Below are 25,075 nucleotides of genomic sequence, written 5' to 3' on the forward strand. Positions count from 1 at the left end.
CCCTTCCTTCCCTCCCTCCCCAAACTGGACCGCGCTCCACGCGCTCCACCTGCCTCCCGCTGCCCCTTCTCCCTCCCCCTTCCGTGCTGGTTTACTCTCCCGTCTCTCCCCCTCTGTGTGTCTCCTTTATTTCTCTCTGTCCAGTTCCCCAACTCTGACATCCACCTCCCTCCCTCACCCCATTGTCTCTCTTTCTCCTTTTCTCTTTTCCTTTATCCACGGTCATCCTTGCATCGTCCACAGGACCACGTGGCCCTCCCTTGGCCTGATCCTCCTGCCTCTGACTCTCTCCCCTCCACCTCCCACACCTGTCCTTCCCTCACCCCAACTCCCACTCCAAGCCACCTCCTGTACCGCCGCTCTCCGAAGAGACCCTCTGGGCTGTCCAGTCCTGCTCTCTACAGGCTTGGAGCCCAGGGAGAGTCAGCCTCCCTTCTCCTTTGTCCGGGCCGAGGCGGCAGAGGCCCAGGGACTGATTGAGCATATGGAAGGACTCTCCCTGATGAACACAGAGGTCGTCTGGGGGGAGAAGCTCTGAGCGTCCCAGCAGCCCCGGTGTGGCCTGCGCTGCCAGAGGGTTCATCCACTGAACCCTGGGGTGGTCTAGAGCCCATCCCTCACTGGCCCAGGGCTACACAATGCGCTCTCTCTCAGACTAAGCCCGGTCTGCTGCAGACTTAAGGGTTCTCTGCCATCCAGTAAAAAGCAGGGCTCTTGGCTTTGTTTGATTAAATACATGTTCGTCAAGGGCTTTTCTCTGTTTTGAATCCATTTGTTCGAGCCTCTGCTTGGAAGGCTCGTAAAGCATGGTCATTAACAGCCACATTCTCTGTGTCTGGAATTTTAATGGACTTGACATGTTCTAGTAGCTGCACATCTCGGGGCTGCGGGATGGAGATGGGCTTCCTCCATCCAAGGGTTTCCTCCCCGTGTCTGCTGGGTCCCGGCCTCTGTTCTCTCTGCTGTCCGGTGGGTCGGGGAGGGGGGCCGAGTCCCTCCGAGCTCTGTCCGGCAGAGACACCCAGGCTCCGTGTCCCCAGTTTTCAGAGCACACCGTCTTCCAGACTCGGCAGCTGCAGCAGGGTGACGGGCGATCCCAGTCCTCCTCCCAGACGCTTCCATGTGTGCCGTCACCTGCTCTCCTCTGCGTGGCGTGGCAGCTGCCTCTTCGGCCCCAACTCCGAGCAATACAGCCTTCAGGTCCCTTCTCACTTAGACACCCCAGGACCTCAATCTTGCTGCTGTTGCTCGGCTAGTGTCCAGATGCCCACACTCCATCCTAGACCTCAACCCCACGGAGGTGGTCCTCACCACGTGACTTCGGCATCCGAGCCAGCTGTCTTCACCCTGGCCCCCTCCATGGACCCCCTCCTCGCCCCACTGGGCTCTGGCACCCACATGGCCTGTGCCCCTTTACTCTGCCTGGCATTTGAGCTCCTCTGTTTTCAAGACCAGTGGAGTGCTTACTCAAGAATCGGACCTAACGCCAAGCACCGCCCAGGAGTGCAGACAGACAGGGAACTCATTCTGCAAACCAGGCTGCCTGACCACCCACAGGGGCGTGGAGACCAACTCTGGGAGGCTGGGTGAAGATCTGCTTCCACTCTGTGTCCCCAGAGCCCTGCCCTCCCCCTCAGGGTCCCTTCCTTGAATTCCACTCCCATCCCTGAGGGTTAGTTATATCCAGGCCTGACAGCCTTGAGCTGCAGCTCCATGGACACGTGATGTGCTCTGTAACTTACCAGAGAGCAATTGTTAACAAGACACCATTTTAGGCACAAGGGATTCAATAAGTAAAGGATAATTATTCCTGTTCTAAGAAAGTTTTATTCTAGTGGAGCTACAGACAGTGTAATGCTTAAAAACACAGACACACACACACAAAATAGAAAGATATTGAAAACGACTAGATAGAATGGGGTCATATGATAGACTACCTGTCTCAGGGAGATTAGCGGGAAAATCTCAGAGATCACAATGTCTGAAACTCAGACATTGGGAAGGAGACAGCCAAACAAAGTTCTGGCAGGGAAGAGAGGGAACCACCAGCTGCAGTGCAAATGTCCTGTGGCAGGAAGCAGCATGTCATACTGGAGGGACTCTGAATGGAGGGTCTTTGGGGAAATAGGAAGAGAGCTGAGATCAGAGAGAAAGAGAGCCCCAACACCTTCAGAGACTGAGTAGGGGACTTAGGTTTTAATTCTAAGAGTAACAAAGATCTATGAAAGGTCTTCGGGAATGACCCTCTGGAAGATCTGGGGGAGGGGAATGGGAAGCCAGGGGACCAGGCAGGAGGTGTTGCAGTAGCGCAGATAAGGAGGATGGGTTAGGACTAGACTGGCAGCTGGGGGTTGGGGGGTGGAATGGGCTGTTGGGGAAGTTTCAGAGGTCCCACCAGAGGACAGTACTACCATGAGGTGTGCAAGGGGAGAGGAGGACTCTTAAATTTGGCCTGAGTGTGGGTGTAGTTGGCAAGTGATTGGGGCAATCAATAGTGCTGCTTTGGAAAGATTTTCTGGGATGCCTGAAGACTCCTGAAAGAGATACCCAGTGGGGCTGGGCATGTGTCCCTGGAGGGCAAAGAGGAGACCCAGGTGACAGAGAACATTTGAGAGCTTTTAGCAGAGATCTCTCTACAGCATGGCAGTGGCGGCCTCCTCTCCTCCATGCTCTGCTCTGGGAGGGGAGAGCCCAGCCCTGCACAGGGCGGCTCCTGCATTCCTAGACCAGGAGGCATGCAGGGAAAGTTTGGGAAAGAAGTAACTAAGTAGGTAGGCATAAACCAGCCTGGTTGGTGTCAAGGTCTTCATGCAGAAGTGGGGTGGCCATGACTGCTGCTGGAGGGTCAGGCACGGTGAGCTGAGCACGGTGGGCTGAGCAGGTAGAAGCGACTCACGAGAGAGTTGGCCCTGTTTCCGGTTCACCAGGGGTGTGAGTGCCCCGTGGGACACATTGGAAGTGAGATTTTGGGAGTCCAGTGTGGAGAACTTTGTAAGGGATTTTTCTGGAAGAAGATTGGGGAGGGATGTGGGGATGGACATAACTATGTCTGTAGGTCTGGTCCGTGTTCACGTCCATATCTACCCAGATCCACATCCGTCTATATCTGTGTGTCTACATCCATCCCGTGCCCACACCCACAGCATCTACACCTACATCCAGATAAACACATGCAGTGCAGAGAATATGCCAACGTACATACAGAAATCCAGGACTGGGAGCTCAAGGTCATGTCCTTCCATGTCTCCAGCCCTACTTTTGGCTTCCTCCCCAAGGGGTGGCCCCTGTCCCTCCATATGGCTCTCGGGAATGAGGGCTTCCTGTCTTGGTGGCACCTGTTACTCACGCCCCTTCGCAAAAGGAAGGGGAGGGGGTGGATGGCGCAGTGACTGGGTGTCCTGCAAAGTGAAGCTGCAAGAGGCTTTTCAGAAGCAAACGGAGGCCAATCAGGCAGCGTCTGGATGTGAGACTGACCTGAGGATTCTATTCTGTAGGTAATAAGAAGCCAGCAAAAGCTTTGACGCAAGCAAGTAACGTCACTGGGCTCGTGCTTCAGAAAACCGGTTTCTCGCTGTTAGGCAGGGCGCGTGCACTCCGGAGAAACGAGAGGGAGAGCTGGAGAGAGATTGTGGAAGGACATACTTAAGAGGAATGAAAGGCGAGCGGGCGCCTGCGGGCAGGTCAACCTGAACGCAGCCCGCAGGCTGGAACGGCGGTGGTGGGGGGAGGCTGGGGACCCAACTAGAGGCTCTGTGGGGAGGATGAAGGAGCCCCAGGAGCAGGGCTCAGAACCAGGCTGTCTGCACCATGGGACCTGCGTGGCGAAAACCCAGGAGATACGAGCCGCCTTTCCCGGGGGAGAGTGCGTGTCCCTGGCTTCGCACAGCCCACTGTCAAGGACGCACGCTCTCCTCTCCTGCTGGAGGGACTTCTGTCCCTGAACTTCTCCAGCCCTGCACAATTGGCTCCCTGTTGAGAGAGTTTCGTATGAAGACAAATAGTGTAATTACCTGCGTGTCAATCTGGGTGACGCCACCTCTCGCGGCGAACAGTAGCTTGACCTGCGGCTGCTAACACAAGATGAAAATCAAATCAGGATGTTCCAGAACCACTGGTCCTGGCTCCAGTCTGCAGCATGAATCATGGTTAATATTTCTTCCCCACCCCCTCCGTGTGCTCATTCCCACCTGTGCCGTTGGCCTCAGACATGCATTCGACTGCTCCACTGGCCCCGTTGGAAGGACCAAGCCATATTTCACATCCATGCGGGTGGAGGGGTTAAGTGCCTTTTTATAGTCCCTGTCGAGAAACCTGACCCAGAGTCGTCCTTGTCCAGCCGGAGGGACGTTCTCTAGTGCAGGTGAGCAAGGAGAGCGTAGCTGGGAAAAATTCCCAGGCACCCAACCATCCAGAGCCGTGGGTTCAGAAACAAGAGGAGGACATCTGACCCAGGGCCAGGGCAGGGGAGTAAGCCAGGGGGCAGGCAGGTAGGATGCCAGAGCCCTGAAGGGGGGCAGCCAGAGTTCCCCCTCACCGAGAGACACGAGCCGTAGATCCGTCTGGAGATCAGAGCCTTGAAGTCCGGACTCTGAATGAACCCCACACCATAGAGAGACCCTTTGAAAAGATAAGGATCACATCATGACTCTTTGAAAAGATATGGATCACATCATGACTCCATTCCATTGAACCGGGTCCCCTCTCATTCTGCTTAAAGCAGGATTCCTGACCAGCTGCAGAGCCTGACCTCAGCGACGCGGTCCTCCCATTCCACCGTCACTCCTGGCCCCTGGCCACCACCCAGACTCACTCAGCCCCTTCTTCAAGCCACCCTCTCCGTCTCCACGCCGGGTCCTTGCTGGGCCTCAAACATCCAGAGCCTTTGCCCCTTTGCTGCAGCACCCCCTTGCCTGTAGCTCTGCCCAGGGATAGCCAGGTGGCTCTGTCACTTCTCTGCTCTCCACATATGTGTCGCCTGGGTCTGTGACTTTCCATTGAGAATCACATGCAAGTTGCTGGATTTTTGCCTCCCTACTAGTCACCCGCATCTGACACAGTGTTCATTATTTCTGGTCTCCTTCTAGAATGAAAACTCCGTGAGGGCAGGACTGTGTCTGTCCAGATTCCTGCTCCATCTCCAGGGCCCATATTCGGGAAACAATTCCTGGAGCACATGTGTGCTCAGCAAATATTTATAGAATTTAGATCTAGCTTGGCAATTCCCCATATGCCGACTGACAAGCTCTTAATGAGTCAGGGGTTTGCAACAGAGTCAAGAATTCTTCATTGTCGAGCACAACTCACGAGTCATGGGCACAGCCACCGTTCCTGACAATTGCCGCTTGATGTGCTCCCTCTAACTTAATCTCATGCCAAACCTCTGAGTTAACTTATGCTATCGATGTGTCTTTTTAACTAACAGATTAAATTATAAAGGCACCAAAAAAAAAAAAAAAGGAAACCACTCACCTCAAATTCCGTAGCCCATGAATGGAGAAGTCTGATTTCAAAGTCTATATTCTCAGCCATGTGATGGTCCTAGGCGCTGCCCCTTGAGACTCCGAATCTTTCTTCTTTTTAATACAAGGTTTAATATTTTTCCTGCCAAATTCCTTTAAGTGATTCAGTACCACCTGCTGGTCTTTGTTCAAAGAAATACAAACAGGATAACCTTGTGTCTCTTTCGGGGTAGCTCTGTCGGCAGGTAATGGTCAGTGAGGACAGTGCCCACCATGAGGGAACATATGGGAGCTGCACCTGGGACAGAGTGGACAGCCAGAGTCTTCGAGAGGCAGAAATACACCGACAGTGCTGTGCCTAGCTGAGTTCTAGCGTGGGCCCCCCGAGACCCTGCTCCCTGGTATACACGCCTTCTCTCAGTGATTCAGTCGAGCAATAGTAGAAGTGATGCTATATGGAATTTTGAAGATGTGATTAAGGTCCCTAATCAGTCTGAGTTAATAGAAAGGGAGATTATACTGGGTGGGCCTGACCTAACCAGGTGAGTGCTTCGAGAGAAGACCTGAAGCATGAGAGGGATGTGGGGAGGAGGCCACGTGGCAAGGACTCTCGAGTATCTTCCAGTTGCTCAAAGTTGTCCTGGCTGACAGCAAGGAAGAGAATGTGGACCCTGGTCCTAAAACCACGAGGGGGTCAATTCTGCCAACTCCCTGAGGGGGCTTCGGTAGTCAGGACTCCAGATGAAGGCACAGTCTTCACAGACATGTCATTCAGTCTGTGGCCCCCTGAGGAGAGGACTCAGCCAGAACCTGTTGGGTGCCTGACCCACAGAAACACTGGGTGCCAACGTGTATGGCTTTAAGTTTGTTACACAGCAATGGAGAACTGAGGTAGTTCTATCAGTCAGGTTAAGCTGCTGGACGTTTATTGTTCGTGGTGGTGACCCTGCAGCACTATCCACACTTGACTGGTAAAATCACGATGAACAACTGCTTCCTGGGGGTCCTTCCTCCATTTGTCATTACCCAATAGTGAATCATTCATTTCCCTAACTGGATGATGGGCTCCCTTGACTTGAGGGAGATCTTTTAAGTCCTTGGTGTTGGTCGACGACTCTGCTACATGGTGGACATTCAGGGAATGTTGGTGGTACGAAGACAGGAAGGAGATAGAACATCACGCCCCATGGTGGCCCCATGGAAGGAGAAACTGACTCGGCCTGGACGAGGGAGACACACAGGGGGTTATTCATGAGGGTGAGGCCATGGAAGGAGGTCTACAAGGCAGGGAGGAATTCTAGGCACAGGTGACGCCATACAGATGGCCCCCAGGAGTCCTTGCCAGGGCTTCAGGGGGGCTGTGGGACGTGGGATTGGTGAGCTGGAAAATTAAAGCCTAACTGAGCGGATCGGTCTCTGCTCCCTGAGAACATCAGCGACTTTAAAATGTCTCACCTCATCTGTCCATGACCAACTCAGAATTCCAACCCAAGCAGTGAAAGCTGTCAGAAGGTAGCAAACAGTAACAGGAAAGTGTGAAATCACAGGGTTTCTTCTTCTTCTTCTTCTTTTTTTGTTTTCCTCAATAAAAATATACAACTAGAGCTTGGCAAATCGTTTTGGGACAAGATTAAAAACAAAACAACAAAAAAAGAACCCTGCATCTTAAAGCTGAAATCCTGATATGGATTATTTTGCTTTGACAATTGTCTATGATGGGAAGCTCAAATCATTCCGGCTGCCAGAACACAAAAATATATTCTTCAGCGGTAGGGTTGCTGCATCTTTGTATCTGTTCAAGGCTTCAGACTCAAAAATTGGAACCAGTCACGTGCTTCAAGGCTGTACTGGGGACTGGAGGTTTAAAGAAGCAATACTTTGTATCGCTCCAGCTCCCACCATGTGCCAGAAGCTGTGCACCGCAGGGGGTGAGGGGGTGGGGGTGGGGTGAGGGGGGCCCAGTACTGGATCCTGGTTTTCACTTGGGGAAATGAAGGAGCGAGAAGCAAGTGGAGTTTCCCAAGGCTGGTGAGGTAACATGTGGCCCAGTGAGGTGCAGGCTCAGAGAATTCAAAGTCCATGTCATTCTCACGATGGCAAGCTCTTCCCGAATTACTTCTACTTAAATGCTAATTTTGGATGGGGGCACCTGCTTGGCTCAGTCAGTTGAGCATCTGACTCTTAATTCAGCTGACGTCATGATCTCAGGGTCATGAGATGGAGCCCCACATCGTGCCACACGCTCAGTGTGGAGTCTGCTGGAGAACCTCTCCTCCCTCTGCCCCATCCAGTGCTTGTGCATGCACTCTCCCTCTAAAATCAATAAATGAATGAATAAATAAAATCTTTGAATGGATGAAACATACCTATTCCCTTATCTGCTTTCCCTAAGCATTTTGTGAGGGGTTGAGCATTTGGAAGATGGAGAAATGGATGATGAGAGAAGTGAACTCTAGTCCCTCTCTCTCCCTCCCAAGGAGATGGTGAGGACAAGACTTGGTGATCTCGTTAGTGTCTTACATCCCAAGAGCCAAGGTCTTTTCCTGGATTTCCAGATTTGAACTCTAGACAAACCCTCACCACGTGGCTAATTCCCATGGGAGTGGGGCAGACATCTCAGACCTGTCTTCCCACTGGACTGGCTGACCCAAGTTATAAGTCCAATGAAAGTTACCAAAGTGTGATTTTGCTAGTGGACAAAGTCCCAGACACTCCTCCATGAAATTGTGCATGTAGTTTTAAAGCCTAAAACTTTGCTCCCATACCTTGTAAGACGCATAGACCTCACTGAAACGCAGCTGCAACAGTGACTGAGCCAACCCAGCAGGAACCGCATTTCCATCTGTGGGTTCACTGCGTCTTGATCCGAGGCTTCGGCGTTCCCACACAAGCAGAAATGCAGGACACGCACTGGAGGTGGTTTAGCCGCCTTGACCTCAATGATTCGTTTTACAATGACCTCTCAACCTGTAGCTTTTGACACACATTGGCTCTGCATACAAACTGGTAGGAATAGACTTCTCTTTCCTAGCTCGTTTTTGCTGAAACCCAAGGATCTGGAGATCCATCTTTCACTCCCCCTACCCCAGTTTGGCTTGAATCAGAGGCAGAAAAGCATATCTGTATTACAAGAAAAGCATCCTTTCAAGGACAATGATAAATGTCAAGGGACAGCCTCCTAGTCGGTGGTACAATAGAAGGAGGGGTTGGTGGTGACACGCAGAGCTTATCGTCTACCAGAAGCGGATGGGTGGCAGGTAGGAACACCAGATTGCACACTTCATTTATTTGATTTTTATTTTTTATTTTTTTTAGGACAAGACTTTCTTGTAGATGTTTCTGATCTCTGACCAAAAACTTTCTGACATGCCTGTAGGTCAAAGAAAAATATGGCTTATGAGTGCCAGTGTCTGCCCTCAGATTTTAACCCTTGTTCTGTCTGTCTTCCTCTGGATGGAGGCCAAGAAGAGAGGGGCTTGGCTCAGGTCTCATGGCAGTGAGTGGCAGAGCAGAGAATGAATCAAAAGCCCCCAACCCTCTGCCCAGAGCTCCCCTATTATATCACACAGTTTCTCTACACACGGCAGCAGTTCCCAGGGAGATAGAAACTGTGATTGACAGAAACTGTCCAGACAGAAACTTCTGCTCATAGAGCTGGTCCTGTCTCCAATTGTTCTGAACCTCAAGGTCATCAAGCTCAGATTTGTCTTCAACTTCTTGGACGACAATTGTCACATCTTTGGATCTTGCTACTTATCCCTGTCAGAGGGAACCAGCTAAAAAAAATGGAAATAATCCCTGAACGATGGCGGAGATGATGATAACAGCTGTGATGGTCATGAAACAAGAGCTTGCATTCTTCTGGTGTTATCGGGGTACCGCACACCCTATTACACCCCTTCCGACGTCTCACTAAATCCTCACAAACAAAGATGTAATCCCTGCTATTCGCCCCCACTTCATATGGAAGGAAGCTGAGTCTCAGAGAACTTAAAGGTACTTGCTCAGAGTCAAAGAGCTGCTTGGCAGAAGGAATTCTGTTTCCCAGCCAATTTTTAGTCACTGCACATGGAGTTACTCAAACGGGGATTATAAGTTCAGGGTTCCATAGGTTCTCTACAAGATGTCTAAAATATTTTATTTATAATTTAACCTAAAATTAACATGAACATATTCTGGGCCACCTGGATAACTTCTTCACAGGAGACTTCCTGGGGCTGCATTTGTGTTTGTGTCTGTGTTTCCACTGAAGCCTAGATCATAGAAGTTAGCTGTTATGGTAGTATTTTCCCATTGAGGTCGGGGGGTATCTGGACTTTAGCAGGGATGTTTTGGACACTCTGAGAGATCTGACTTCGGAGATACTGTGCTAAGTTCTACTGCTTTGAAAGCTGGACCTCTTTTCCCCTTGGAAGGCAGAACTGGAATGTTAGGCACACTGATGCTCTGAAGGTTGGCATGGAGCTCCAGGCCCTGTGGCAGCTTGCTCCCATCCTCACAGATCTTCAGAGGCACAAGCCAGCCCCATAGCTCTCTCAGAACCCAGCAGACCACATCCTTCAGCTTCTCTGAGTCTTGGGTCAGGCATGAGCCCACTTCCTTGGCAAGGCACTCCTGAAAGTCCCATCGGACCAGCTGTCTCCACAGACTCAGTCTGTCCTTGAGATTCAGCCCATCTCTATTCTGCTCTACTGCCTGTCTAGCTTCACCTGGAGCTACTGGCCTGTTGAGACACCATTTTGTATTGGCTTCCCCACCAGCTCCTACAATGATGCAAAGCCTAATCTCTGTAACAAACCCTTATTATCTGTTACTTATCGGTGTTCGTCTTCCAGTCAGATCTTGAATGATGCAGGATCCCTGACTCAGAAACATTGAAAAACAGAACAAATTACCACTTTATAGCTCTAAGAACTGTAATTGACACTATGCCTAAATCCATGAGCTTACAGAAAAGTGATGTTGGCTGGATAATTAATACGCTTTATACGTACGTGCAGTTAGTTCTGCTGTGATGCAACATATACGTTCCCAGAAATCACTGTGCTGCTCACATGAGACAAAACCCACAGGGCTTACGGAAAAGTGGGGCTGAGGACACGGTGATCACAAACCTCAGGAGTGACACAATTTCAAAGAAGAATCTTAAAACAGTGACATTGTTTTGTACCCAAGAAAGGGTTAAGATATATGTAACTATTAGAATAAATGCAGGTTCCCAGGGATGAAATGTTTAAGAAGCCACAGGGATAAGAGGTGCAGCGTAGGGAACAAGGTCTGTGGTACTCTAATGATGTCGTATGCGATGGACACCAGCGACACTCCTCGTGAGGACAGCATGACCTAGAGACTCGTCGGATCACTGCCTTGTACACCTGTAACGAATGTTAACAGTTGTGTTCACTATAGCTTGATTAAAAAAATGGTTCTTTGAAAAGACACACACACCCAAAAGAGATGGACATGGTGCTTTATCTTGAAAAAGACCTGACAGTTGATTATGACTCTGGGCCTGGAAAGGCTCACAGCGTGTGAGGTGTTGGAAGTGGTATGAGGAGCCTTCCCGGATGCGAGACGGAGCTTTGTCATCCCCCTGGGGTAGGTGTGGCTCCTGACATGTGGTGACGCAGCACACCGGGGTTTTAGGGGTATGTGTTTTGGTGTTTGTATGTGGCATGATTTCATTGTTTTCTATGTTCACTGAATGCTTCTCACAGACAAAATCATACATGAGCAAATACAAAATTCCATTACGTCCATATTGTTCCCCACGCAGGCATCTCAAGCGTACATAGAGACTGTTGTGGTTAGTATAACATTTATAGTTGGGTTATAAATGATTACAGAGTGGATGCATTCAAGAAAAGCTGATGTAATTAGCTAATCAACATATCCACGTTTACTCTACTGATTAACTGCCAGGCACAGGTTAAACCCACAGAAGATGTCGACTTATGTACTTTCTCAATCAGAGGATCCCTGAGGTATTCCAATAGTGCTTTGTTTTGGAAAGTGGGTCCTCATACTTGAAAAGTTAGGGAGCATTTGGTAGGACTCAGAGAGACTTGAGAGCTGGGAACGTTAAGTAACCATGCACACGGTTCTTCAGGGGACACAGGGCAGAACGGCATGGACTTCTTGTTTATCATGAGGACTGGAGATACAAGTTTATTTCTGTTCGCCCCAGAATCCCCGCTCATATAATGTAAATAAATAAACAAGAAAGAATACCACAAAGACACAGAAGGAAATAATTCCTTTAGTGTGAGCCATTTCTATTGGGAATATTTTGATTCCTTAGTTTTAAAGCAGCTGATTGATTGGTTTCTTGTGGTCCTAGAGGCATAACATCTCTGTTTGGCTGTTTTGAGTAGATGGCTATTATCCATACAAATTACTTAGGTTCATATTGCTTATGTTCCACATGTTTCAATAAATTTTCTCTAAGAATTGTAGGATCTGGGGACACAGGGATTAGGATTCTTGCTCTTGAAAAGCTTATAATCCAGAAAAGAGAGGCGAGATTCTGTAGAGTAACGTGAGTAAAAGGGAGAAGGGTCTAAGGATCTGACATCCGTTCAAAAACCTCAGATGCAAGCCGGTGCGGTTACTGGGGAGAACAGTATGCAGTTGCCCACCCCCCCCCCAAGTAAGAAATATAATTATGGTATGGTCCAGTAATTCCACTACTAGGTATTTACCCAAAGAATATGAGAACAATAATCTGAGAAGATAAATGCTTTCTTATGTTTATAGCAGTATTATTTACAAGAGCCAAATCATGGGAGCAGCCCAAGTGTCCATTGACAGATGAGTGGATAAAGAAGTGGGAGATATATATATATATACATGTAACTCAGCTGCAAAAAAGAATGAGATCTGTCATTTGCAATAACATGGATGGATCTAGAAAGTATTAAGCTAAGTGAGATAAGTCAGCCAGAGAAAGATAAGTACCATATGATTTCAGCCTTTGTGGAATTTAAGAAATGGAACACATGAACAAAGAAGAAAAAGAGACAAACAAAAACCACAGAATCTTAACCATGAAGGACAAACTGGTGGTTGCCAGGTGGCAGGGATGTGGGGGAGGCTGGATGGAAAAGGTAACAGGTTAAGAGTACACTTACCATGATGAGCTCGGAGTAATTACAGAATTGTTGACTCACACCTGAAATTCATATAACACTGTATGTTAATTTTACTAGAATTTCAAACTGAATCAAAAGGGGATGAATATGTCATAACATGTGAAAATATAAGAAATTCAGTATTTATAAATAATGTTTTATTGGAACACACACACACACACACACACACACACACACAATGAAAGCACTGTCTTCATTTCTTTCATTTCTTTAAGAATCTGATTTTTAGGGACACCTGGGTGGCTCAGACTCCTGATTTCGGCTCAGGTCATGATCTCATTGTTGTGAAACTGAGCCCTGCCTCACGGGGTCTGCTTCAGGTTCTCTCCTCTCTCCCTCTGCCCCTCTCCTCTGCTGTCCCCTCCAATGAATAAATCCTAAAAAAGAATCTTTAGTTGCATTCCCAAATAAAATTTAATGCTACTGGTGCATATTAATAGGATGTGGTCATATATTAGCATAAAGGAAACATAATTTCCTGCTTATAGAATTACACTGGAAATGCATTAGATAGAAGGGAAATGATTTTCTAACTCATAAGCTTCCTTTTTAGACCTTGACCCTTCATCAGCCTTTAAGTGGAAGTGAGATGTGAGAGGACACTGGTGTGTGGAAGGAGCAACACTGTGCTCGGTTCACCATCATTTTCTTCTGTAGGCACGTTTCGTTATTTTCTTTTTTTAAAAAACCCCGCGAGTTTACACAGCATGAACAGACATCAGCATCGGTCATGAGGTCTGTAATAAAAATTCTAAAGAAATGTTATTATAAATAAATTTTTATTTATTTATTTATTTTTATTTTATTTGACAGACAGAGATCACAAGCAGGCAGAGAGGCAGGCAGAGAGAGAGGAGGAAGCAGGCTCCGTGCTGAGCGGGGAGCCCGATGCGGGGCTCGATCCCAGGACCCTGGGATCATGACCTGAGCCGAAAGCAGAGGCTTTAACCCACCGAGCCACCCAGGCGCCCCTACAAATAAATTTTTATGGGAAAAACAAACAAACAAAAAAAAATTGAGTACCTACGATGTGCCAAGTACTGTTTCAGGCATCGGGGAAGGAAGTATGTGGGTGAGAAAAAAATAAAGATTCCCTCATGATGCCCCACATGGAATAAAAACCAAACCAAAGAAGTACATTATGATGGTTAAAACTAAAAAAATAAAAATAAATAAAAAATTTAAAAATCTATTTAAAAATTTTTTTTTGGTCTTATATCTACAAAACTTGGTTGTCAAAACAGGGAGAGAGAGATATCTGAAAGTGCGCAGCATTGGAGAGTCAGGAAAATGGACTCTCAGCGCTCGAACAAGAGTTTGCTTCTCTGGGCCTCAGTTGCACTGTCTGCAAATGGCCAGCTAAGTCCTATCTCAAAGGATCTGGGTGCGGACGAAAGAAACACGAGTCAAGTTAAAGCATCCAGCCCTGTGCTTGGCATATAGCACTCAATATATATTAATTGACTCTCGAACTGAATGAATACATTAGGTGCTAGTCAGGGAGTTTTATGTGGTTTCATGAGGGGAACATCTCAAAACAGGATTTAAAAATCTGTTCACTGTCGACCTTTTCCAAACGGCCATAGTTCATAATGGCTAATAACGCTGCCCCAGCATCCCCCAGAGCCACAGCCTTGCCAGGGTGAAAAAAATAATATTAAGCAAGATTGAACACCAGACCTTCCTGTATTTATTTTGCAAAGACTTCATGCTGCCTAGCAACCATTGAAATGTCTAGCCTTTTCGCTCTCCCTCAAATGTTACCCAGCCACAAAACCACACCCTCCGTCCCGCTTGAGGCAAGAGGAGTGTCCGGCAGTCCATGACCTGCGCCAGTATCCCCCTTTCCACCTTCCTGCGGAAGCAAATCCTCCCCCAGCGACTGTTACTGACAAGCTGGTTGCTCTGCCTGGGTTGGTTTCATGTCTGTTGCCTGGGCTCTTCCTGCATGGATTATTCTGTTTTCTAGGGCCATCGTTGAAGGGCCCTGGGGGAAGAATGAGTAATGCATCAGGTGGGGAAGTAGAGGAGCCCCCTACTCTATAATGGCCCCTCCTTACTTTGGTTATCTCTTAGACTGTGGACATTCCTAGTTTGTCCATTTAACACACCCAAACTGCCCTGTGGGTAGAGGAGGGCGCACGCTGGATCCAGGACCAGAATGGAGGTCAACATTCAGGACCTTTCTTCCAAGTTGGTCCCTATGACCTATGCTGCCCTTGTAATGTGCACAACATTTGGAGGGGCTCAGTCTTGGAGATGTTTGATTGTGAAAACCCAGTGTGCACAGAAGAGTCAGATAGGACCACAGTGTCCATTGTTCAAGGTCAGAAACTGTGTTTCGTTCATCTTTATGTAACCCAGATATTGGGGGAAGCAACTCCACAGCCTTCTAGGTGAAAGTGACATGGCGTTCTGAATTCTATAGCCCGTGGTATTCCAAAAATCTCCAAATTTCCACAAATTTATGAAAGGTGATCATTTCTTTTAACTCATATTCCCCTTGGGTCTCCTGCCATGACGTTCTGGTTCTCCACCATATTGATTCAGGTATGACTCCAATCCCTTTACCTGTCTGTTCAGGGAAGCAAAAATGCCCAAAGTTCCGGGATAACAAACTTCATCAGAGGAACCGACTGCTGAAGTGTTCGGAGGTGAGTCACCAAGATGGATGGTTTACCATGAAAACACTCACAGTAAATACTTTCCTTCCAGAACATGATCCTCGAGCAGCATGCCTTAAAGTGGAAGTACAGAGGGAATTCCAAGGGCAAGCAAGAGCGACACAGTCGCTTAAAGAACAACACAGACTCTTAAAGCCTAGGCTCAGAAGAAACACACCATTACCAGCTCCTTCTGTTGGCCAAAGCAGTTGCAAGGTTAGCCCCCTGTTCAAGAGGTGGAACAGTGGACACCAACTCTTGATGGAAGGTGCTGGCTGTCATGTCTAATTTCAAAGGGTATTACCAGAGCATGGACCCCCTAGGTAGTTTCTTCATCACCTAAGCAAAGAGTAGAGGCCCCCAGAGTAACTAATAAAACTGAACAAATTGAGGTGTTCTGTTAGAGGGGAGACTATACTGTCCCCCAGTTGGATGCCCCTTATCTACAGGGCTTGCTGACCTGGCTGATCTTGGAGTAGGCCACAGAGTTTTGTGGAAGGTTGGCTTGGTAACAAGTTCAGGCAGGAAATAGAGGAGTTGACCATGTTCTTCATATCTCCCCTCACAAGAGTTCTAGAAATGGATACAGACCACACACTGACCACAGAGCTTGGTCCCCAGTGGTATGAGATTGGGCGAGTTGAGAGCCCTCGCACATGGAGCTAAGAAATTTTTGCAGCAGGAGAACAGAGTGCATCATGAGGGTCTGCTTTAGAAGGTCAGCAAGAAGACACGATCTGGTTGGGAGAGAGCCCTTGCAAAGGGGTCGCAATGAAGCAAAATCTACCGTCATCCAACTTACCAAAGGTGGTTACCGACGGAGCTCCCTTCTCTTTGCCCTTTTCCCCAAATTAGAGGCTAAGACTGGGACAGACGTTGTGAGCAGAGAATACTGCGTTCTCTATGTTTCTATGTCCTGACTAAGCACCAGTTAGTTTGCACAGGGAGCAGGGGTGCTAGAGTCAGAGTGTAGGGAGCCTTGAGTCAGATACAGAATCAAAACATTAAAATGACCAGGTGAGCCTTAGGGACTTAAGCAAGATGGCTTCAGTAGCTGAAAAGGACTTCCAAGATCATTGAGTCTGACTTAGATGGTAAAGAAGGCACTGCTCAGTGGGAAGGGAAATTTTAATTTACCTTTTTGAAGGGAAATTTTAATTTCACCGTTTCTTACCTAATTTAGTTATTCCACTGGTAATCATTACTGGAAAAGTAAAACAATTTCATGTTTCTGCCTCCAGTATATTTATGCTTCTCTTTAAAATGAAGATTATAATGTTGATTAATATAGTAATGGTGTATTAGAAGGTTCTGCTGCATCATATCATCTCTGATTTATTTTTTTTTTATTTTGAAAGTATCTCTAAGTTTAGCCTCTCTAAATGTCTATAGTTTGTAGACTTCAGGGAATGGGTGAGGGCTTTTGGCGTGGATTTTACTCTTTTTCTTATATCTTTGTGCTGGTTTTATCGCAAAGTATTAGTCTTAAAATGTCCTTTCTTCTGCCTATTTACTCTGTCATTAAGGACAAGAGCCATCATTTTCTTTCTGGAGAGAAAAGAAGGAGTGATATTAATTTTCCAGTAGAAGAAGAAATGGATGGGAAAAGTAGATGAATGTCCAGGAGAAGATTAGTTCTCCTGGAAACAAACAAACAAACAAACAAATCATTTGGAACACAGACACAGATAAAAGGCAATGCAGGCCCTGAAACTTCCATCTCGTTCTCAAAAAGGAATAAAACCAAAGGGGAGTGAACCAGTGAGGGAGTTCCTCATGAATTCATCCCTTTTTTTCATTAAAAATGTAAAATTGATAAATACCAGATAAAGCGATAAATGAAATTCATTATATATAATTAACTGATGGTTACATACTTGATGCAGAGGGAATCTGGCTGCTGCTGATTTTCTATAAATACCAAAATTTAGTGATTGTCCCTGAGCTATTCATTAAACTTCAAAAGTCAATGAATAATGAATAGGAAATCCATTTGTTCATTAACTTGAGAAATGAAAAAATATCTCCCACCCCTGTTATGTCTCTGATTAATTTGGTTCTGAAACAAGCTAGCAGGTCTATAAACATTCCCCAGGGCTCTAACCAGTTCAAGAGCCAGAACTTTCCTCTGAAATGATGCGAGTCTGTCTACACTCAGGATGTTAGAACCCAGCCTGGTTAGAACTAGGACAAGATGGGCTGCCTGGGGTTTCATTCCAGTGGGTTTGGCCCCAGGGAGGGCCTGGGACCCTTTTATGACAATATAGCAGAGCATGACCCTGGGCACCTTTGTCACCAATAATTGTAGCATGCAAGGCAGAGACTGATTTTGGAATGTGGATTTTGTTTAGCTGTATTTGATGAGCCATGAAAAAGGCATTTAATATTCTTGATTCTTGGTTTGCTCATCTGTTAAAAATACATGATGAAACATAAAAGTACATTGTTTTCTATGGTTTCTATAGCACAATATGCCAAATTTGAAAGGACACACACTTATTACCTTACACTTCTATAGGTTTGAATTCATACACAGGTCTCAATGGGCCAAAGTCAAGGTGTGAGCAGGCTGTGTTGTTTCTGGAAGCTCTAGAGGAACCCCCACTTCCCAGCCTTTTCCAGATTCTAGAGGCTGCCCACTTTCCTTAGCTTCTGATCTCTTCCAACATCTTCATATCCAGCAACTGCAGATGGAGTCCGATTTCCAACATATCAGCCCAATCTCGCTTCCATGGTGCCATCTTTCTCTAACTCTTCCATTTTCTTAAGAGTTTATTTATTTATATTTGAGAGCGAGAGAGAGAGGGAGAGAGCATGAGCAAGGGAAGAAGCAGAGGGAGAGAGAGGAATCATAAGCAGACATCCCAATATATCCAGAGCCTGACGTGGGGCTTGATCTCATGACCCTCAGATCATGACCTGAGCCGAAGCCAAGAGTTGGACGCTTAATTAACTGAGCCACCCAGATGCCCCTCTCTGACTCTTCCATTTTTAAGAGCTCTCGTGCTGACGTTGGGCCCTTCTGGATAATCTCTGCACTTTATAGAAAAATAAATTGAAGTTCAGAGAAAGTGAGGAATCTTGCCCAAAGTCGCTGCCTGGCCAGCAAACGGAGAGGTGGGCCCTTTGTTAGATGCCCCTCAATAAATCTTGCCTTAGGTTCTCAGGTAGGATCAGAGGAAAATTTGGAATGACAAGGCAGTTTCTGGCTTTTAAGAAAGGACGGCAAAGCCCCCAGTCGTGCCTCTCTGCTGGACTGCGCCAAAGCTCTAATGGAAGGCATTAGTCAAATTGGAAACAGGCTGTTCTCATTAACCACAGAGAAAACCCCATTTCACGCCCAGATGGAAATCATCCCACTGTTCTTGTCAAAGCCTACTCCCCTTACTTGGATTCTTTCCCCTAACCCCTACCTCTTGGGGGGTTCACGGCTCAGTCCCGGGAGGGCCTTGCCTTGTGAATTCGGGAGGCCCCCTGGGGCTCCCAGGGCAGTTCCGTAGCCGTTCCACAGGGCACCACCGGGTGTTGCCACCAGATTCCCGGAAATGTTTGCAGAACTGGGGTTCCCTTCCCAGCTGGGCTATAGGAACTGGGTTCTGCAAACAAGAGGAGGAATGGGGCACCCTTGTTAGAATAGACACTGGAGAGGAGAAAATGAGACAAAGTCATTACGTTTTCATTAAACATTTCTTGAACAGCATTTTGAGAGCTGAGCACTGGGGACATGGAGATGTGAACACCATGTGTTGGCCCTTAATGAGCTCTGAGCCTTGCGGGGCCAACAGATACACACATGGGGGGTGCTGCTGGCCCTGCAGGGAAGGCTGCGGACCAGCCATCGGTTCTTGTGTAGGTCAGGGGTGCGGAGGCAGGAAGGCAGGAAAGCACACTCGACCTATATCCGGGGCAGTCCCTGTTAGTATCCTTCTGCCCCAGACACATGACGCCATCGGAAGCTCCATCTCCTCATACCGAAAACGGTAAGAATAGCAAGTGCGCGCAAACACCAAGCAAATACGATGGCTGACGAGATACTGTCTCCAATCTCTAGACTCCGCCACCGCCCAGGAGAGCAGGGTCTCCGCCCGTGCTGGATTCCTATTACGGAGAGCCGTGGCAGGCATGTAGTGATGCTCGATCCATCATTCTCACATGATGGAGTACAATGAACCAGGGTGGCAAACAGCAAAATGCTGATCAAATGCCAAAGATTTCCTGAAGTTTGAAAGAAAACTTCACATGCAAAAATGTTCCCTTCATTGTTACTGAGCAACAGAGAGTGGAAGCAAGCTAACGGTGATGAGTGAACCAGAGATAATCGGCAGCCAATAATGGTTGTGTTCACAGACCGAAGCAAAGATGGAGAAAACGTTTATCTTGTAAAGAAAAGTCGACGACATATAAAATGCTAACTCTTATATATGATATTTTCACTCCTAGGCCCCAAAAATAAATTCTACAAAGTTTCTTGTTAAAACCTATAAAGGGGTATTTCAAGGCATAAAGGGAAACATATGACATTGTTAACAAAGTATGTCTCTGGCTGGTAGGTGGATAATTTTATTTTCTTCTTCCTGCTTCGATATAATTTCCAAATCCTTTTAAATGAGTATGTATGACTTTTGGAACGGAACAAATAGTAAAACCATTAAAATCCCTGCAATGGTTCTTATTAGGAGGTGTACGGTAAATGTTTTCTTCATGGTCACTCACTTGATGTTCTTATGCTGACTCACTGAAGGCTGTTCCTCCTTTACCAGGAAAACAAATCTGCTTTATGTCACAGGCTCACTGCTGCTCAGAAGTAGACTTGTAATCACTGCCATGTGTCTCCACGCAATAAATGCTTTGCCGATGATCTCATTCGAGTCACAGTCTCCCTGGGGGTTAGCCTTGCTTTCATACCATAGTAACTACCCTGCTTTGAGTCCCAGTCTCCTGTCCTGGACCCTGTGCCAAGCATAGTTTGTCAGGCTTCCCCAGATGCGTGTAAGAACCGTGTGTACAGAGAACCGCACCATCGCTCACACAAGTTGGGGGGAGAGTCCCGAAGCTACCTGGAAGCTGCAGAACCACGATTTGAATTCGGGCTTTTGTCTTATTTCACTCACGTACTCGTCCTTCACTCATTTAGTCATCAGTCATTGTCTCCTCTAGAACAGATGCACTTCCCCCTGGTTTAAAGGGTAGGCTGCTTAGATACCAACAGCTGTGGGAACTGTATGACGGACTCCAGGGCAACTGCTCAGGGAGTGTCGACCGCTACACTCCTGTTGATGTGGATACTCGTTCTTACAGAGGGATGTGTGCCTCTGTGCTGGCGATGCGGGCCTCGAGGGATAGGCTGTGAGTGTTTGCCTTCTGTGGATGAGAGCACAGGGCTCTGCTGTCCGACCTACAGCACAGGGCCCCCCCTTTCCTCCTTCCCTTCCACCCTCCCCCCTGCTCCCTTCCACCCTCCCCCCTGCTCCCTTCCACCCTCCCCCCTGCTCCCTTCCTTACTCCCCCTCCCTCCCTCTTTTCCTCCCTTCCTTCCCCTCTTGGACAAATACTTACAGAGCACCGTTAGCTCGTGCTGCTGTCGGCATTAGGGAATAATTATGAACACTATACAAAAGATCCACATCCTCATGCAGCTGCCTCCCAGAAGACTCAAGGGCAGACCCATTTCATCTCTCTGCCTCTCTTGGACTTGCCTTTATTTCGTTCATTCATTCAGTTATTCATTCATTCATGAATTTGACTTTATTTCCTCTTCCTTCTTTTCTCTTTCTTTCTGAAAAATAGTTTTTCTATTTCCCTTTTTGAAATGGCCTTGCCCTCTGACCCGGGTTCCTCTCTCCGTCACTGTGCTCTCCAAGGTCTGTCTCTTTATCCTTCTTGGCCACACTTTCCATGCCTGTGATCTTTACAGAAAATAAATCAATGTCACTCGCCTGCTTAAAATCATCCAAGGACCTCCCATCATACCAGGAATAAAATTCCCAAATCTCAGAGCATGGGCTGTAAAAGCCATGCAGTATTGGGCTGGCACAGGGTCTGGTACCTAATAGATATGCAAATGCCCTGGGGGCAGGGGCTGTTTGTTGCCCGTCTTGGCATCCCTACTGCGTAGCAGTGTTGATGTGGATGCCAAGATTCCCGTGCAAGGTCATGGAAGCTGAACAGCACCCGGCTCCAAGAGCACCACTCATTCTTACAGACCATGAGAAAGGTGCCCCTTGGAAGTATGCAGGTCACAACCTCTGGGGCTGCATGCAGCCTCCCTGAGTAGATGGTAGCTCTCCTTACCGTCCTACTGTTGTTACCGACCGCTGACACTGCCCTGGGCATTGTGGGTGGTGGAGCTGAGCTAGACTTTGAATTTGGATGGGCTGTCGATGTTGCTGACATCTCACACTATGACCTTGGCCAGTTTTGCCCTCCATTTGATTGGACCTGGGTTAAAGGGACCTTTTCCTGGCACCATCTCACAGAATATCTCCTGCCCACTTTAATGGCCTCTCCTGATCTCTGTTTCCAATCCTAACACCTTCTCTGACTCTGATCATCCTGCACTCTTCCTACAGTGACCCTTATAATTACACAGGGCTGAGGCAGATTAGCCAGAATGGTCTCCCTAAACTTAATTTAACCTCATGTTCAATGGCCTCTCACCACATATGGCAACTGATACCCAGGTTCTGGTTGTGACGGTCTTGGGTCCGGGGAACACTGTTTTGTCTACCACCCTGCACCCCAAAGGAAACTCCCACTGGTTCTCTGACTCGAACCAGAGGGCTCCACTTCATGGTTCTCGTTTTCCACCACCAATTAGATCTGTTCGAGGAAACAGTTTTGCAAAAGGAACAAAAAAGCTTGTTTGAAATGTCAGTTGTCCAGGTTACCTACAGGTTCGAGAGGATGAAGGGTTCTTCTGTTCGAGATTCAAGATGCTCCCTTCCATGAACTCTTCTGTGGACTGAGCGTTCTCTTCCGCCCCAGGCTGCTACCCTGGAGAATCGGGGTTGAGGATCTGGGCTAGTTCATGCTCATTCACCCTTCTGACTCATACTAACTGGGCTCCTTAGCAGCAGAAGAGTTTGGAGGGCTCCTCAGGCCACACTCCATAGCCACACCCTGCCCTCTCTGAACCCTTCGCTCCAGCTTGAGAGCCCCTGAAAGAAGAAAGGCAGGCATGTGGGGATGCATTTATGGGAGCCTGCTGGATTTGGGGCGCCGAGCCACATGCACACAATTTCATCTAATCCCCATGATAATCTGGAGGGTTCCCATCGTCCTCTCCACTGCACGGAGCAAGGGGAGGAGGCGCGACGATTGGTACCAGTGCCGAGGCTACGAAAGAGTGGGTCTCTTCCAACCAAGCCTCCTTCTGTTTCACTGCACAGAAAATGTGGTAAAGATTTCACTGGAATCTCTCCCCAGGCGAACAGACACTGAACAGACTCACATGTCAGGTACAATAAGATCTCTGACCACAGAGCCCACGGGAGAGAATCCGTGGAAGAAACCATTAGGAGGAGGAGTATGTTTGATGAAGACGGCCCATTTGTGGGGTGTCTGCGGAAACACGTCTTCCTCTCCACTCAATTATCATTTTCCTCTTAGCCCAAATTACGAGAATAATTGTGTCAATTTTCCACTTTACTCATTGTGTTTAAACACAGCCATGGCTCGCTGTTGCTCTCAAAGGAAAATTGGACAACAAGCAACCACGCGGAGATGGGGCCCATCATTATTCAGAGAAAAGAGGGGCTGGTAAATGATGCAGTTCCAGCCAAACCCTGGGCCCCGATTTCCATTCACGGAGGGAAGCAGCTTAATTGAAAAGCACTATTTGCAAGCGGATAAAGAGGGAGTAATAGGTAGGAACCTGATTAGAAATAATGGCAGGGGGTTGAGTTTCCTAACATGTACTCTCAATTTGCTTGTGTTTTCTTAGGAAATTAAGGGAACAAATCACAGAATAATATACCTTTGCAGCTAACAGTCGTAACCTTCTGGATGGATTTCAGAAGTCCTGGCGTGATACAACGCTGCCGGCTCGAGTTCATCCAAACCAAAAATATTAAGAAAATATTTTCTTATATAAATATTAAATAATTAAATATTTAAATAAATATTAAATAATATTAAAATATTAAGAAGATAATTTGGGGGGCACCTGGGTGTCTCAGATTCCAGATGGCACCGGGTTGAGCGTCCGACTCTCAGTTCCAGCTCAGCTCATGATCTCAGGGTCATGGGATCGAGCCCCACTTCGGCAGGCTCCAGGCTCATCAGGACGTCTGCTTGTCCCTCTCCATCTGTTCCTCCCCCCACAACAACACACTCTCTTTCTCTCAAATGAATTAAAAAAAAAATTTTTTTTTAAGATTTATTTATTTATTTGACAGAGAGAGAGATCACAAGTAGACAGAGAGACAGGTGGTGGCAGGGGGGTAGGCAGGCTCCCTGCAGAGCTGAGAGCCCGATGCAAGGCTTGATCCCAGGACCCTGAGATCACCACCTGAGCTGAAGGCAGAGGCTTTAAACCACTGAGCCACCCAGGAACCCCTAAAAAAATTTTTTTTAAAGAAAATAATTTTATACCACTTAGAAATAAACAAAGGACTGCATGCCCTTTTTATGTTATATTGGAACATTATCTAATAGGCAGACCCAAGGAGGAGTCTTTAATTCCCTGATTTACTACTCACTATTGATTAGGGTCCAGATTCTGAAGTTGACTGTTAATTTCTGAAGTTGCCCAGGAGAGATGTAAATGATTTCTTCCTCATGAGGAACACAACTACAGAACTCAAGATTTTATTGATTTACAGGGTATTAACCCATTTTGTCTCCACCCCAGCTAATCTACTTTATGTGAATTAAATTTGTTAATGCACACAAACACAAACACCTACATATGAAATAAGGTCATTGGATTGTGTTTACATACATATGAGTTGTTTGTTGCTGTTGTTTTTCTGTTTCTTGAGTTCTCCTTTGAACTAGCCCTACTATCTTGCTGGTTTCCATATTAATGGGCTGAATTTGTCTTCGACACATATTCACTTCACATTTCCTAAGAGTCGTTTTTCAACTTCTTGAAATATTTCAACAGATAAAGAGACCTGTTAACACATAGGGCCAGGCAAGCGGAAGAGTGCGGAAAACACGGTAACGCAATGAAGACGGGGGTGGTGTTGGAATGATCGTGCAGAGGATATTTCCAGCCCAAAGCTCAACGACTTATCAATTTTAGCAGATAGTTGCCAAGGAGAATTGCTATCAAAGTATTAACATCTGATTTTCCAAGAGAAGACAAAAATATGAATTCTCATGTGAAATTTCCTTTGCAATCCCAAACGGCTATTAGGCTAAATTCTTGTGTGACTCGTCAGGTCATAACCTCTCCTCTAGTCCTAACATGTCTACACAATACTTTCCTTTCTTCCTTGCCTCCTTGTGGATCCTCAGAATTCTATGCTCTCAAGTCGGCCCACCATATGGATCCAACCCACATTCTCACCTAAACCACTGCTCGGCTTCCTGACGGTATAACCATGGCCAATCTTGACCTCTTCCAGACCTTTTTCCATAATGGCCAAACTCTTGTCTCCAAGATCTAACTATGTTCCTCCCCAACTCAGTATTAAAACTGTCAGTGCCTTCCCATTCCTTGTCAGATAAAGAGCAAAACTCTTACCTTGGTCTTGTGCTAAGGACCAGCCCTTCCCCAACCTTATTTCACAATACCTTCTGGCTCATTTTGTCCTAGATCTGACCATATTTGAACTCCTCAAACTTGGCATGACCT

This window comes from Mustela nivalis (genome assembly GCF_964662115.1).
Source record: "Mustela nivalis genome assembly, chromosome: 2".
NCBI classification, from domain to species: Eukaryota; Metazoa; Chordata; class Mammalia; order Carnivora; family Mustelidae; genus Mustela; species Mustela nivalis.